The following is a 16,796-nucleotide window of genomic DNA, read 5'->3' on the forward strand; positions in this document are numbered from 1 at the left end:
GTGCTTCGCACTTATAATTAACTTTAAAGTTAGCCAATTGGCCATATATTGAATATTCTTGCATCAGATTATGTATTGATATAAGAGGATCAGTGATATAAAACAAAAGATCATCTGCGTATGCCGCAATTTTATGCTCTGTTGAAAGAGTATATATATTCTTGTCACTTAACTGTCACTTAATGTGGATCCGAGGTGAACTTTTACTCATTGCATAATTGTGTTCCTTTCCTATTGTTTATGGGGCATTCCTCATGCCAAATACTTTTTGTTTTTGTTTTAATACTCTAATTCCCTATAAACTAAATAAACCACGCCCACAGGTTTTCAGAGAGCCTTGACAGTAACAAGGGCTCATGGGAGCTCAGTCTGAGCAGGAGGAGGAGGAGGTGTTACTAGCCATTGATTTCAGAGGCAGAGGGGAGGAGGGAGGAGGAGGGGGGATTAGGTTTTTTTCACAGGCTTAGTGATCAAGATACAGATAAGCCTGCCTCTGTGTAATGTTTACAAACAACATGGCTGCTGTCATTGTATCACAGGAAGAAATAATCATTTTCTATTAAAGCTGTTTGCAGCTATATTTACTGTGTAAACTATCTAAACTTTAGATAAGATATATAGACAAGTTACTTGTTATAGTTAGTTTTTCATCTCGGATCCGCTTTAACTTATGTGTATGTTTTTGGGATGTGGGAGTAAACTGGTGTGCCTGGACAAAACACAAGCAGGCATGGAAAAAACAAACAAACTTTGTGGCGATAGTGCCTTGGCTGGGAGTCAAAACAGGGACCAAGTGCTGCAAGGCATAAGTGCTAAACACTATGCCAGCGTGCAGCCCTCATCTCTTCACTCCACTGAGAAGCACAGTGGCTAAGTGGTTAGCACTCTTGCTGTGCAGCACTGGAATTCTGAGTTTGAACTTGGTTAGGAACACTGTGAAGATAGACCTTACATTTCTTCCTATGTTTGCAAAAACCTGGTAGGTTCATTGACTTCTCTCTCAAAACTGGCTCTAGTATGAGGTAGCAGCATTACTGTGAGGGACAGAGTGTAATGCTAATAGTTCAGTTTTCTCTGGATCATAATGCGGAAAATGTGTCAGTGTTATGTACCCATTAGGTCTCTCTACAGAACAGTTTGTACCTATCGGTCTGAAAAAGCCATTGTTGTTGTTTTTGTATTCTGTGCTTCAGTTCTCACGCTGTGAAGTGTTTATTAGCAACAATGCTAGTAGCATACAGCATATTGCTTTGGATTGTGTGGTGGGTTCTGTGCACATTGTTTATTCCTGTTTTTGGAGAGATGAAGATAACAGCATTTGCAAAAATACTGTAATCCATCAAGAAATATATTGTGGTGTAGTTGTGCTGGTGGTGGGAGCAATACCAATGAATTTCTGCAATCAACTCCTACCAGGGCCATAATTCTGGAAAGGCTACATAGGCCCAGGCATTTGGCGTCTGTTGCCCAAGGTGGCCTTTTATGTTAGGACTGATGAGGCTGAAAATGGGTAGCAACACATGGAAGAAGCAAGCTGCTGCCCAAGGGAATTGTATATGAAAGCGAGGGGCTGCTATACATGGTTGTCACACATGGTAGAGGGACTGCACATAGAATGGAAGGGCAGTTGCTCTGCATGAAAGGGAGGCAAAAACCAAATTGGTCAAGGAGTGGGAAAAGTATAAATCCAACCTTGTCCAGTGTGATTACATGGTTGCCATACAGCACAGCCTGGCTGGTGTGAAATTCAAACCGTGGAACAAAAGATGATCATAATTCTATTGGTGCTAAATAATAAGAGCAATAGTAAGGACACCAAAGTACGTTAGCTAGGATTGTGTTGCTGCCAGTGTTTCACATTGTACAACTTGTATCTTAAAAAGTTCAGTCTATGTACCTATACAAAGACTCCCTCTTATATTGCCACGCCCTCTCACCTCCTGAATATATCCAATAACTGATAGAGGACATACATATGTAAACTATAGGCAGTCCCAGGGGTATCCATCTGAAAATGGCGCCTGTGAATAATAGCGCACATTGTTGCCGCTAATCCGTTTGCCGCTTATCGCTATTTAACGTTAAAGCCTTATTGTTATTTAGCGTTAAAGCCTTATCGTTATTTAGCGTTAACACACAGAACCCTCTCTGTACCTATCCCTAACCCCTAAACCCCCCCGGTGGTGCCTAACCCTAACCACCCCCCTGGTGGTGCCTAACCCTAACCACCCCCCTGGTGGTGTATATTGTACTGTAACTATACCTAACCCTACTCTCACACAGAACCCTCCCTGTACCTAACCTTAACCACCTCCTTGGTGGTGCCTAACCCTAAGACCCCCCTGGTGGTGCCTAACCCTAAGACCCCCCAGTGGTGCCCAACCCTAACCTTGACAGTGTTACATTAAATCCATTCACCGTTTTGCAGTTAAATAACGTCTGCAGTTTGGCTTATGTAGGGCGCTATTGATAAATAACGTTAGTGTGTGCCACTATTGATAAATAACGTTAGTGTGTGCCACTATTGATAAATAACGTTAGTGTGTGCCGTTTTTCTTCTTTTTTCCCTGTGCGCCATTATTATGCAGTACTAACGATAAATAGCGATAAGCGTATCTTTTTAATGCGGCGCCATTTTTATGCATAGGCGCTGGGCGCCATTATTCACTGATCCCGTCACAGGGGTCCTCTCAGTGTAGTTTAAGACATTTTGCATATATGTTATATGTTCACTTTTCCTTCATATAGGATTTCGAAGAAAAACTGGTTGTTTGGAACCATATGTTGCACTCCTCTATTGTAACTGCTGAATATATGTAGGCTCCTGGTTTACTGCTGACTTGTGCCTAGGCTTTTTCCTATACCTCTTTGTACTTGCACTTCTCACAGAGAGTTCCTTCTTTACATTTGTAAAGGACACAAACTGATTTCCAGTGCAGTAAGCAGCAGTATCTTTGGACCGCTCAATGGGTGGTGGAAGTCAAGTAAACCCCAGCTACAAGCGTGTAAGCAATATTTACATCTCAATTGTAAGCCTAATGGCCCATACTCACGGGCTACTTTTTGTCCTGTCGCCAGCACACGAGAGCATGTGCGCGACAGGTTCGGCGACAGCTCGTCGCCAGGTCCCTCCGCGTGCACACACGGAAGAGGGATTACTGAAGCGACGGAAGCTGTCGCCGACGTTCCTCCCCCTCGCCGGAAGCACCGTGAATTTCCTATTATGTTGCTGTCGCTAGTCCGCATACGCACGCGGACTAGCGACAGTTGCGGCGAAGTTGCGGCGGCAACTGTCGCCGGGCGATTGACCGCGCCAATCGCCTGGCGACAGCAGCGACGGTTCAGGGTGCGCGCCCCTGTTGCGCCTCATACTCACGGGCGACAATTGTAGCCCGTGAGTATGGGCCATAATACAGTGCAGCAAGAAGCTTCCTGGTATTCCACAGTCTGACCTCCTTGCAGGCCTGGTATCTCTCCACGGTTCCCTCCAGTGACATATAGATAAGTAACTCAAATATACATATCTCAGTGAAAGAGAGCGCGTATATATTAAGTGGAGTATACAGAGTGTTTAAGACAGTCAGCAGTGGTGCATCCGTAATGACTGTCTCTACCTTGACTCTCCGTGCACCCGCTAAAGGAAAAGTAGAAGTCTAACCAAAATGTTTTTGTATTTACTTAGGGAACACTCCTCTAATAATCCTAATAAGTATGACTTATATGAGGGTATCAGTGGGATACCAAGGATTGTTTGCATGAAGTAGGTTAACTTATTCCAAAAAGCCTGTACCACAGTGCAATCCCAGGTCATATGACAATAAATGCCAGGGCTATGTCCACATCTCCAGCATACATCACTCATACCACTTGAGAATTTAGATAATTTGACCGGTGTAATATATATTTGATGGAACCAACGAATTTGAATTAGTTTATCTCGTGAACATATAACCGTCTTCATATAAGATTCTTCAAAATCATACCACTCTTTCTGTGAAATCCCCCCCCCCCTCCCTTCCCATTCCTCCCATAAAGCTCTGGATCTGCTCAGTCAGTATAAGTATTTATACAGAGTAAGGTTAGAGTAGAATTTAGAGATGGGTTTATCATCTTCTTTAGCTAGGAGCCAACTTTCCACAATACCAGGTGATAGATTAACAGTATGTGTTTTAAAGAGACACTGAAGCGAGAATAAATCTCGCTTCAGTGCTTATATTCAGCAGGGGCATGTGTGCCCCTGCTAAAACGCCGCTATCCCGCGGCTAAACGGGGGTCCCTTACCCCCCCCCCCCCTGCAAAATCAACGACCAACTTGGGCTAACGGCTGCAGCCCTGCCTCTAAGCGCCGTCTATCAGCGGCGCATCGCCGCCTCTCCCCCGCCCCTCTCAGCGAAGGAAGACTGAGAGGGGCGGGGGAGAGGCGGAGATACGCGCTGACAGACGCGCGTGAGGCAGGGCAGCGGCGGTTAGCCCTGCCTCTATGCAGAAGAGATCCCCCGCTGCACGGAGGGGATTTGTGAGGTAAGGGACCCCGGTTTAGCGGCGCGATAGCGGCGGTTTAGCAGGGGCACACATGCCATTGCTATCTATGAGGTCTGAAGCGAGATTCATTCTCGCTTCAGACTCTCTTTAAACTGGGAAATAGCAGCATGCCTAATCTGGAAATACCTAAATTGAGAGTGCCTGGGAAGACAAAATTCAGCAGCAAGATGAGACCAAGTTTTGAATATACCATTATGATATAGCTAATGGATGTATTTTATCCCCTTCTGGACCTAGAGCTCAGCATCATCAATAGACATAAATTCTGGTAGGTTTGGATTACACGATAGTGGAGAACTAGAAGAGCACATATCATTCATGCTTTTCTCCAAGGTATGCCTGGCCACCTATACTCTCTCGAGTATAAGCCGAGACCCCCACTTTGGGACCACTTTTTGGGTCCCAAAAACTCGGCTTATACTCGAGTATATACGATATATAGCTTTTTTTTTTTTTATAACATTGCATCATTCTGTCATGTATGCAATTTACAAACAGCACTGTAGCCAACCCAAGTTCAGTCAGTAAGCTCAGAGAAGCTCTTTTGCATAGATAACAAATGACGTTTCATAACTCTTCCTGTACTGGAAACAATATGAGACTCATACCTTTGCTACTAATGTTCTATTTATTAGCTGTACTGTACATACAATTCATTATCTCATAAGATTATTTTCACTTAATATTCCTTTTAACTCTCTTTTTCATTAAATATAATGCTGCACATGTGATGGATACTTTCCAGTTTGGTGGGCAGCCAGCAAGATTTTATAAACAATTGCTAAAGGTTCACTCCACACTCCCTCTGGTATAATAGCAGCGTTGAGTGGGTGTAGGACCAAAGGGTTGGTGAGACTGCTGACCAGATGTACCTAAAACAATGTGTAGGCTAGAGCTTATTCAGTCTAAAATAAAAATGTTACAGATCAGTTTTTTTATAATAGTTTACTTTTTATGAAAATAAAAAAACTTTTCCAACAACTCCTCCCCTGAGCCCTTTGTGCACTGCCTTCCTGTGTGTAGTCCCGCCCCCTTGAAGATGTGTGCCTTGGCACTCTCTGTATCGGAGATAGAAAGTGCTACAGCACGTCTCTGCAAGGGGGCAGGGCTGCGCTATGGAAGCCAGCGTACTCAGGGCTCGAGGGTTGAGTTGTCAGAAAAAATAAGGCAAGTTATTATAACTTATAAAGAGAAACACATCTGTAGCATGTTCATTTTAGCCCTTAATAAATGGGCTCCCATATATGATGATAGATGGGAACTTGTCAGCTTGCCCAGAATTCCTTGGAGAATACCAGTTTGCATAGTGAACAAGGTTTTAAAAGTACTTCTGAAGTGGGACCGTACATTGTCCGTTGTATAAATGTGTATTGTCACTTTAAAAGCTGCAATAATTCACTCAAGTAAAATAGTATGTTGAAGGATGGTGATACTAATGAGCTACCATTGAAAAACACTTTTCTTCTTGCTAAAACTTGTCAGGAGGAAGAGGAGACCAGAGGCAGCGTGGACCAGGTAAAGATAACAGCGCTCCTTGGGCCAAATTTATGAAAACATTATCGACAGTTTTTTCTTCTAAAACTGTTCTAACCAGCAGAGGAACTGTTCTGCATGATAGTAAGAAACTTCTCAAATCCTACTTAATAGCAGCAGTTTAGCGTGGATTTCTAGAGCTGCACTACAGTTAAGAAGAGTGCAAATCTATCCCTACACTGCTGCAGATTAAGAAGTGCTTCATAGCAGTTCTACAGATAGTGCAGGCTAGATGTGATTTGTGAAGGGCTCCTCCCCCCTCACTCAGAGCCTGCTGACAGCAGATGTGTCGGTTACTTCAACAACAGTAATTTCCCTCACACATTGCACTGCCTGAGAGACTTTCCTAACTCCTCCTATTCCTAACAGTTTAAGAAGGAATCTGCATCGTTTTGTGATTTCTTAGGATGTTTGAGACAGTTCTGCACGGATTTCTAAAAATCTTCTAATATTTTGTCTCAGACACTCTTGAAAAATGTCCCCTACTGTGCTTTACACTGTACATCGGGAGGGGGGGGGGGGGGAGAGTGGGCTCCTATACCCCTGCAGTCGCGGAGGTCACAGGGGCTATTGTTCCCCCAGTGCCCTAGTAAGACTTGCTTTATTTTTTTCCATGGAGGTGGGATTACGCTTTAACGCTACTGCCAAGAAATATTACACTTGGAGCAAGTCAGTCTTTAAAATTAAATTAATCAAATAAACCATGAAACCACAAGATCCTTATCAGATCTATCTGTTTAAAATAGACTCATTCAAAAAGCTCAGAAGTCGAGGAATAGCTTGCGCACCAAATTATTGCGTTGTGTATTTAGTATCTGTATATCTATCTCTTGGTATGGTTTCTGTTAGTTCTGTTAGTTCTGTTTTACATGAGCGTTTTTGCAGTCCACTCTGTCTTTTATTATTTATTATAGTAGATCGCATTAGCGTTCTCTAAGTAAATATTTACAAATATAGAGATTTAAGCAGCGCATAAATGACCACCAGCGTAGACAGGCACACATGGACAGAAAATGATAAAGTGTATGTCATGTACATACATGTGTACACACTCTGCTATGTGGTTATACAAATATCTTTCTACTCACTGTACTTAGTGTCACTGAGCCACTCTGTGACAGTGCAGCTGATGAATAGAAACATTTGCTCCAGTGAATTAAGCTGCCCTGTGAACCACCCATGCAGTTTCCTAGGCTTAATTCTCAAAGACATATTTTTTTCAGTATTTCATATTCACAGTATCCACCACCAGGGCCACCAATCCACCACCACTCCACGAAAGCCAATTAGAACATTCAAACAGCTGGTTAAATCAGTAGTGTTACAAGCATTCATCATCCTATCACAATTATCTCTCTGCTGTTGAGTTGCCGCTGGAGACTTGCACAGGAATGCTGAATGATTGCTGTGCAACTGCTTATGCTACAATATACTGGAATAACTTGGTGTAATTGCCTTCTTAAAACAGAAGGAAATTTGCAATAATTCAGTTATAAATGAACATTTGTGGTTACCCACAATGCACTACCACTAAATATGCAAATTATCCCTTTTCACCCTTGTTAAGCCAAGCAAGCATCCAGAACCGCTGGTGTATAGCAAGCCTATAGCTTTAAGTTTTACACAGCCATATCAAACCCACATGTAGACAGCCTGTTTCGGACTTTTGGCCCTCATCAGTACATGGCAGGGATTGATAAGGCTGTATGAAATAGGGCTTGGACAAGTACAACAGAGTAACCAAGCAGCTCAGGGTGACCCAAACTACTAGGAATGTATAGGGGGATAAAAGGGACCAAAAAGCCCTCCTACTAAAAAAGCAAAGCTTGGTGTAATTGCCTTCTTAAAACAGAAGGAAATTTGCAATAATTCAGTTATAAATGAACATTTGTGGTTACCCACAATGCACTACCACTAAATATGCAAATTATCCCTTTTCGCCCTTGTTAAGCCAAGCAAGCATCCAGAAACGCTGGTGTAAAGGAAGCCTATAGCTTTAAGTTTTACACAGCCATATCAAACCCACAAGTAGACAGCCTGTTTCGGACTTTTGGCACTCATCAGTACATGGCAGGGATTGATAAGGCTGTATGAAATAGGGCTTGGACGAGTACAACAGAGTAACCAAGCAGCTCAGGGTGACCCAAACTACTAGGAATGTATAGGGGGATAAAAGGGACCAAAAAGCCCTCCTACTAAAAAAGCAAAGCTTGGTGTAATTGCCTTCTTAAAACAGAAGGAAATTTGCAATAATTCAGTTATAAATGAGCATTTGTGGTTACCCACAATGCACTACCACTAAATATGCAAATTATCACTTTTCCCCCTTGTTAAGCCAAGCAAGCATCCAGAACCGCTGGTTTATAGCAAGCCTATAGCTTTAAGTTTTACACAGCCATATCAAACCCACATGTAGACAGCCTGTTTCGGACTTTTGGCCCTCATCAGTACATAGCAGGAATTGATAGGGCTGTATGAAATAGGGCTTGGACGAGTACAACAGAGTAACCAAGCAGCTCAGGGTGACCCAAACTACTAGGAATGTATAGGGGATAAAAGGGACCAAAAAGCCCTCCTACTAAAAAAGCAAAGCTTGGTGTAATTGCCTTTTTAATTTACATATGTAGATATAGTGGGTTTAGAGTGGCACTCCCTATCATGCAGAAAATGTGTGGTAAAAGACAGGCAAATAAACGTTTCTCTCACCCTTCCTCCGGTATCCCTCTGATGTTTTGCGGGCTCAGACGTGTGCACATCGGATCGATAACTTGAAGAAAGGAACGGTTACTGTTGCAATCAGGAAGAGAAAAGAGAGGACATCCGGGCACCTTCCGTCTTTTGTTTTATTGCCAACAATTTTTTACATCCATTCGGGTAACATACCACAGGTGTGTTCAGCTAGTGGTCAATATGGTGGTGGTGAGTGGGAGGTGGGGGTGCCGGGCATCAGTTGGGGCTTGCGACGGCCGTTTCGCGTCTTGCTAGACGCTTGGTCACGCTGTGCTCCAGTAACTGGGGCAACCTGCAAGCTTCCGGTATATGCGGCGGTGAACCCCGCCTCTTCCGGAAGTCACATGTGCCCATACTTGGAAACCAATAGGAGAGAACGCTGGAAACCGGATGTCCGTCCCCGGGCGGAAAAAACTACATTTCCCATAAAGCAATACTGGTGGAGGGCTGGGAGCTGGCGGTATGTCTCCGCCTCTCGCAGGAACGCCAATGGCAGTAGGTCAAAAGACCGCTGCCTCCATCTCGTAGGTATTTAACCCTATTATTCCGTCCTGCATAAATTTTGGCAGGATCTGCAAAAAAATGGGTACGCATTTCACCAATGTCCACTCATGGGGATAAAACATCCGGACCAGTACTTCTCTCTGTATTATGTGTTAAGTGACAGTGAAAAAGACTGTGTAGTTAAAAGCACACACGCTAAAAACACACAAGACCTGGGAAGATGTTTAAGACCTAGCTGCAGCCAAACCAGCAAATTTAGCTACAGCGCACCCCTACTAAACTTTGTATATTTATCACTGGAAGAATATCAGGGCAGCTAAATTCTTGTTTCATGAGGCTAAACAGAGGATGGGGAGGGGGGGGGGAAACGAAGAAGAAGAAAGGGGGAAATAAAGGAAGGGGGCTTTACACGTTGCCCCTCTAGGGATCCCCAATTCCCACACACCAATACCTGCATATTTATGCTGACCATATATAAAAAAATCATAAAAGACATGTATCACAGATATCAAAGATGGCCGTATGGCCAAATAGACATGAAAATACAATTTAGGGATCGAGCATACAGGCCAATTCTATTTTGTCATTCAGACCTGCTGGTCCCATGGCATCAGTACGTAGGATTATACATGTCTCCCTTCTGAGGAGCATCTTCTCCCTATCCCCCCCTCCTTCTGGGGGCTTCAACCTTTTCCAGAATAGCAAATTTCAGACCATGGCTCATCCCTCCATGTGACTCTTTCATGTGGGACACCAATCTGGTACAACTCTTCCCAGCCTTAATAACACTCATGTGTTCACCAATACGTCTTTTCACTGGTCTGGTGGTTTGTCCTATATAATACCTTCTACAGGGACAAAACAACACATAGACCACGTGATCAGTCTGGCAGGTGTATAACCCTTTAATTCGAAACTCAACTCCTCCTACCACAACAACCTTCTGCGTAAGCATTTTGGGGCACCATTTACAATATCCACATCTAAAGTTACCTTTAGTGGCATAATGGTTTAGCCAATTTGATTGTCTAGGCGATACAAACTCGCTTTTGGTCAGAAACGTGCCCAAAGTGGGGGCTCTTCTAAACGCCACTCTGGGGGGTCCTTTTAACTTTCCTGTCAGCTCTGGGTCCTGCTGGACCATACTCCAATGTTTAAAGATACTCTCTCTGATTCTATTAGCCATTGGGTTGTAATCGAAAGTAAAGACCATTCTATTCTCTCTTTCCCTTCGTATGTTTCTGCCTTTCAGCAATGTTGCTCTATCTTTTTCAGCGGCCTGTCCTCTGGCCTTTATCGACAGTTGTGGATCATAGCCCCTCTTGACAAATCTGGCATTCAATTCTGACGCCTGCTTATCGAAAGTCGTACGCAACTGATTGTTCCTTCTGAGGCGTAGAAATTGGCCATATGGGATCGCATCCACCACATGTTTAGGATGGAAACTTTTTGCATGAAGGACAGAATTGGTTGCGGTCGGCTTGCGAAATCCCTCACTAATCAACTGGCCATCCACTACCCTGAGTCTCAAATCGAGAAACACCACCTCCTCCCCTACCATTTCAGAAGTAAATTGCATGTTGATTTGATTAATATTTAAATAATCGACAAAGTGTCCGAATTCTACTTCAGTACCAGACCACACCACCAGGACGTCGTCCACGTACCTGGACCACCATCTGATGTGCCTCCGGAACGGGTTAGAGTCCGAGTGCACAGCAGACTCCTCCCACGCCCCCAAAAAGAGGTTAGCAAAGGAGCACGCCACTGGGGTCCCCATAGCTGTCCCCGCGACCTGCTGGTACCAACGGCCATCAAACATGAAAGCGTTGTGCGTTAGCACAAAGTATAAGCACTCGCAAATAAATTCAATAAATTTTTCATCCTTATTGGTCCGTTCTAAGAACTTCCTGACGGCCTGTACCCCCAGGTCTTGGGGAATCCTGCTGTACAGACTGACCACATCAATGGTGGCCAGTCTGTCTCCCGGGACCCAAGTGGCGCGCTCTACCATCTGCAGAACCTCCAAGGTGTCCCTCAGATACGAGGGCACCCCAGCAAGCAGGGGTTACGTCGTTACTTGGTTACGTCAGGAAGTTCTTAGAACGGACCAATAAGGATGAAAAATTTATTGAATTTATTTGCGAGTGCTTATACTTTGTGCTAACGCACAACGCTTTCATGTTTGATGGCCGTTGGTACCAGCAGGTCGCGGGGACAGCTATGGGGACCCCAGTGGCGTGCTCCTTTGCTAACCTCTTTTTGGGGGCGTGGGAGGAGTCTGCTGTGCACTCGGACTCTAACCCATTCCGGAGGCACATCAGACGGTGGTCCAGGTACGTGGACGACGTCCTGGTGGTGTGGTCTGGTACTGAAGTAGAATTCGGACACTTTGTCGATTATTTAAATATTAATCAAATCAACATGCAATTTACTTCTGAAATGGTAGGGGAGGAGGTGGTGTTTCTCGATTTGAGACTCAGGGTAGTGGATGGCCAGTTGATTAGTGAGGGATTTCGCAAGCCGACCGCAACCAATTCTGTCCTTCATGCAAAAAGTTTCCATCCTAAACATGTGGTGGATGCGATCCCATATGGCCAATTTCTACGCCTCAGAAGGAACAATCAGTTGCGTACGACTTTCGATAAGCAGGCGTCAGAATTGACTGCCAGATTTGTCAAGAGGGGCTATGATCCACAACTGTTGATAAAGGCCAGAGGACAGGCCGCTGAAAAAGATAGAGCAACATTGCTGAAAGGCAGAAACATACGAAGGGAAAGAGAGAATAGAATGGTCTTTACTTTCGATTACAACCCAATGGCTAATAGAATCAGAGAGAGTATCTTTAAACATTGGAGTATGGTCCAGCAGGACCCAGAGCTGACAGGAAAGTTAAAAGGACCCCCCAGAGTGGCGTTTAGAAGAGCCCCCACTTTGGGCACGTTTCTGACCAAAAGCGAGTTTGTATCGCCTAGACAATCAAATTGGCTAAACCATTATGCCACTAAAGGTAACTTTAGATGTGGATATTGTAAATGGTGCCCCAAAATGCTTACGCAGAAGGTTGTTGTGGTAGGAGGAGTTGAGTTTCGAATTAAAGGGTTATACACCTGCCAGACTGATCACGTGGTCTATGTGTTGTTTTGTCCCTGTAGAAGGTATTATATAGGACAAACCACCAGACCAGTGAAAAGACGTATTGGTGAACACATGAGTGTTATTAAGGCTGGGAAGAGTTGTACCAGATTGGTGTCCCACATGAAAGAGTCACATGGAGGGATGAGCCATGGTCTGAAATTTGCTATTCTGGAAAAGGTTGAAGCCCCCAGAAGAGGGGGGGATAGGGAGAAGATGCTCCTCAGAAGGGAGACATGTATAATCCTACGTACTGATGCCATGGGACCAGCAGGTCTGAATGACAAAATAGAATTGGCCTGTATGCTCGATCCCTAAATTGTATTTTCATGTCTATTTGGCCATACGGCCATCTTTGATATCTGTGATACATGTCTTTTATGATTTTTTTATATATGGTCAGCATAAATATGCAGGTATTGGTGTGTGGGAATTGGGGATCCCTAGAGGGGCAACGTGTAAAGCCCCCTTCCTTTCTTTCCCCCTTTCTTCTTCTTCGTTTTTCCCCCCCCTCCCCATCCTCTGTTTAGCCTCATGAAACAAGAATTTAGCTGCCCTGATATTCTTCCAGTGATAAATATACAAAGTTTAGTAGGGGTGCGCTGTAGCTAAATTTGCTGGTTTGGCTGCAGCTAGGTCTTAAACATCCTCCCAGGTCTTGTGTGTTTTTAGCGTGTGTGCTTTTAACTACACAGTCTTTTTCACTGTCACTTAACACATAATACAGAGAGAAGTACTGGTCCGGATGTTTTATCCCCATGAGTGGACATTGGTGAAATGCGTACCCATTTTTTTGCAGATCCTGCCAAAATTTATGCAGGACGGAATAATAGGGTTAAATACCTACGAGATGGAGGCAGCGGTCTTTTGACCTACTGCCATTGGCGTTCCTGCGAGAGGCGGAGACATACCGCCAGCTCCCAGCCCTCCACCAGTATTGCTTTATGGGAAATGTAGTTTTTTCCGCCCGGGGACGGACATCCGGTTTCCAGCGTTCTCTCCTATTGGTTTCCAAGTATGGGCACATGTGACTTCCGGAAGAGGCGGGGTTCACCGCCGCATATACCGGAAGCTTGCAGGTTGCCCCAGTTACTGGAGCACAGCGTGACCAAGCGTCTAGCAAGACGCGAAACGGCCGTCGCAAGCCCCAACTGATGCCCGGCACCCCCACCTCCCACTCACCACCACCATATTGACCACTAGCTGAACACACCTGTGGTATGTTACCCGAATGGATGTAAAAAATTGTTGGCAATAAAACAAAAGACGGAAGGTGCCCGGATGTCCTCTCTTTTCTCTTCCTGATTGCAACAGTAATTGCCTTTTTAAAACAGAAGGAAATTTGCAATAATTCAGTTATAAATTAACATTTGTGGTTACCCACAATGCACTACCACTAAATATGCAAATTATCCCTTTTCGCCCTTGTTAAGCCAAGCAAGCATCCAGAACCGCTGGTGTATACTGGAATAAGAGTGCAAATACTAGGGGTTTAATGGCACACACCACAATCTAGAAAAAGATCTTCAATGATTGTCATGTTTATTGCACGCTTGTTTTTGTCATTATCACCATTGGATAAAATGCCCATAATGAACGATAGGGGGATAACTTGTACTCACAGCAGCTACACTGATACATTAATAGTTTTTCATCCTTCCTGAGTCCTGACTATATAACACTAATGCGCCAAAGGTAATTTTATTTAATATTAGGATATAATATTAATATATATTCAAAGAGCATTTCAATAACATGATTTGTCTGGATAGTTCATGAGCGCTCATAGGGCCTGATTCACAAAGCGGTGCTAACAGTTAGCACGCTAGTGAAAAGCCCTTTATCACGCCTAAACTCAGTTTAGGCATGATACGTTTAGGTGTGATAAGTTTAGGCATGATAAGTTTAGGTGTGATAAGTTTTTAGGCGTGATAAGTTTAAGCACCAACCAGGGACGGATCTAGGGGGGGCAGGCCGGTCTCTTGCCCCAGGCTCAGTTTGTTGAATTCTTAAAAAGGCGGCAAAATATGTATGGGGAATGGCAGTTTAGGCGCCAAAACCTGACCTTGCCCTAGGCGCAACTTGGTCTAGATCCGTCCCTGGCACCAACTGGGTTAGCACCGCAGTGCACAGCTGATCAAAAGTTTTGCGCTAGCAAAATCTGGTGCACTTTGCATAGAGTGTAATGGCACTGCTTTGCGTGCGGGACTTTGCGCGCGATGTAAACTTATCTAAACTTATCATGCCTAAACTTATCATGCCTAAACTTATCATGCCTAAACTTATCATGCCTAAACTGAGTTTAGGCATGATAAAATGGTTATCACGCCTAAAGTCTTTAACTCGGTTATCACCGCTTTGTGACTCGAGCCCATACATTATTACTCTTTTATTGAGAACTATTCCTTTTGAATTGTAATCAATGGTTTTGCGATGTGGTAGTTTATAGCTGTAGCTGGGGGTGTCATAATTGTATTTATAGTAGCAACCAGGTGGACAAGCACCCAAATGGGTGGTGCTGTGGAATTCTCTATTTTGATATTTGTATCTATGGTCATATTGAGATTTTTTTTATACAACTTTTATAGGGCTCCAACTTCTTTTTTAGGTGCAGCATAATTAAAAAATGATGATTTCTTGCAGATTTCAAGGACCTGTGTTCTGGTAATGTATTTTACATATAACTTTCTACGTGGTGTGGCATGTTTGACAGACCAAATAATAGGAAATAAAAATGACAGTCTCCAGTCTCAAAGTATGTGCCTTTTATGGTGATGGGAGTCCGCTGCAGGCCCCCCTTTGGTGCATGGAAGGTGCCGTGTGAACAGAGAACTCACCTCCCCGGGTGGCTCCCCCAGCGATCTATCGCCTCCATGCGTCGCATTTTTTAGGACAACAGCGCCCCCCTCGTCATGTTACCCGACGTCGGGCCATGTGACAAAAGGGGGTGCTGCCATCATGTAGACACAATGCATGATGGAGACAATAGCTCGCTGGAGGAGCCACTTGGAGATGTTAGTTCCATGTTCAGACTGCACCTTCCCTGCCTGTATCACAGGGGTCCCGCAGTGGACCACCATCACTATAAAAACAATACACTATGAGCCCCCGGGCCCCACTGGCCACCTATACTAATTTTTTTGGGGGGAGGGGGGCGGAGCACACTGGCTACCTAACTTTGTGGGGGGGGGGTCCACTGGCTATCTATACTAACTTGGGGGGAGGGAGGAATGCACGCTGGCTACCTATGCTAACTTGGGGAGAAGGGGGGAAAGTACGTTGGCTACCTATACTAACCTGGGGGAGGAGGAAAGCAAACTAGCTACCTCTACTCAGAAACTACCAATACTGGGGCCTACCTCATACTGGAGGGTAACCCTGGCTACCTATACTGGGAGGTCTTTCTTGCTACCTATACTGGGAGGGACTAGAGATACCTAATACTGGGGGGGCTACCTAATAATTTGGGCACCTCTGGCTATCCAAAACTGGTGCAAGGGTAGAGGGCACAAAGGAGCCTAATATTTTTTCCGGGGGTGGAGGAGGCAATCAAAATTTTGCTATGGGGCCTCATGATTTCTAAAAAGGGGTAAATGTTTGCACAGTGTTTACACTATACATAAAATGCAGACATTAAAAAAAGTCCAATCAAGTCACTTTAAATATTCCACAAAGATCCAGTTAAAAAATGGACAAATCAATGATAGTTCAAAATACTCTCACCATAAGTAGTGGCTGATTCGATTACAGATCAGCAATCAGGCTTATTCACAACAATGTCCCTTTAGCACTTGAACTTCATCTTGTATAAGGCTCAATGACAGGATAGAAATAACATAGCGTGATCCAGTTCAAAACAATCACTGCTTGCCTCCACCAACTGCAAGCAGCACCGTGCAACACTCCCCTGCAATGCTCCAACACCAGTGACACAATAAGACAAATGCAGGCTCACCAGATAACGTGGCTGACCCTGCATAGACCAGCTATCAGCAGTCAGTATACAGATCTCCACTGTCTTCAATTTGCCACAGAGATATCCCACGGGTGCCTTAAAAACTTAAAACACGGTTTCCATAGCGTAACTCCCTTTTATTTAACCATCATAACATAGTATTGCACTCACATGATAAGAAGGTATGATGATGATGATGTTATCCATTCAGTCGTGTCCGACTCATAAGCAATCATAGGACATCCTCACCACCGCTGTACTGCACGTCTCTAAGTCTGTTGCGTCTGAGGCTCCACCCTACCGGTTTCGTCATCAATGACTCATCAAGGGCTAGAACCTTATTTGCATTTGACTGGTGTGATAGATATAGACTAGGTAGACTTGCTGGAGGAGCGCA

At 44.3% G+C, this 16,796-nt stretch overlaps 1 long non-coding RNA gene across 1 annotated transcript in view; it reads left to right on the forward strand.

Moving 5' to 3' along the window:
* LOC137525771 (uncharacterized) overlaps positions 1-15,088 on the forward strand; it is a 28,980-nt gene extending 13,892 nt beyond the window's left edge. Inside the window, exons 2-3 of the long non-coding RNA XR_011023007.1 lie at positions 6,025-6,057; positions 15,053-15,088. This is a non-coding gene — a long non-coding RNA (uncharacterized lncRNA). The remainder of the gene's footprint in view (positions 1-6,024; positions 6,058-15,052) is intronic.
* Positions 15,089-16,796: the final 1,708 nt, after the last annotated feature.

The sequence above is a fragment of the Hyperolius riggenbachi genome, chromosome 7 (assembly GCF_040937935.1).
Source record: "Hyperolius riggenbachi isolate aHypRig1 chromosome 7, aHypRig1.pri, whole genome shotgun sequence".
In the NCBI taxonomy this organism is placed as follows: domain Eukaryota; kingdom Metazoa; phylum Chordata; class Amphibia; order Anura; family Hyperoliidae; genus Hyperolius; species Hyperolius riggenbachi.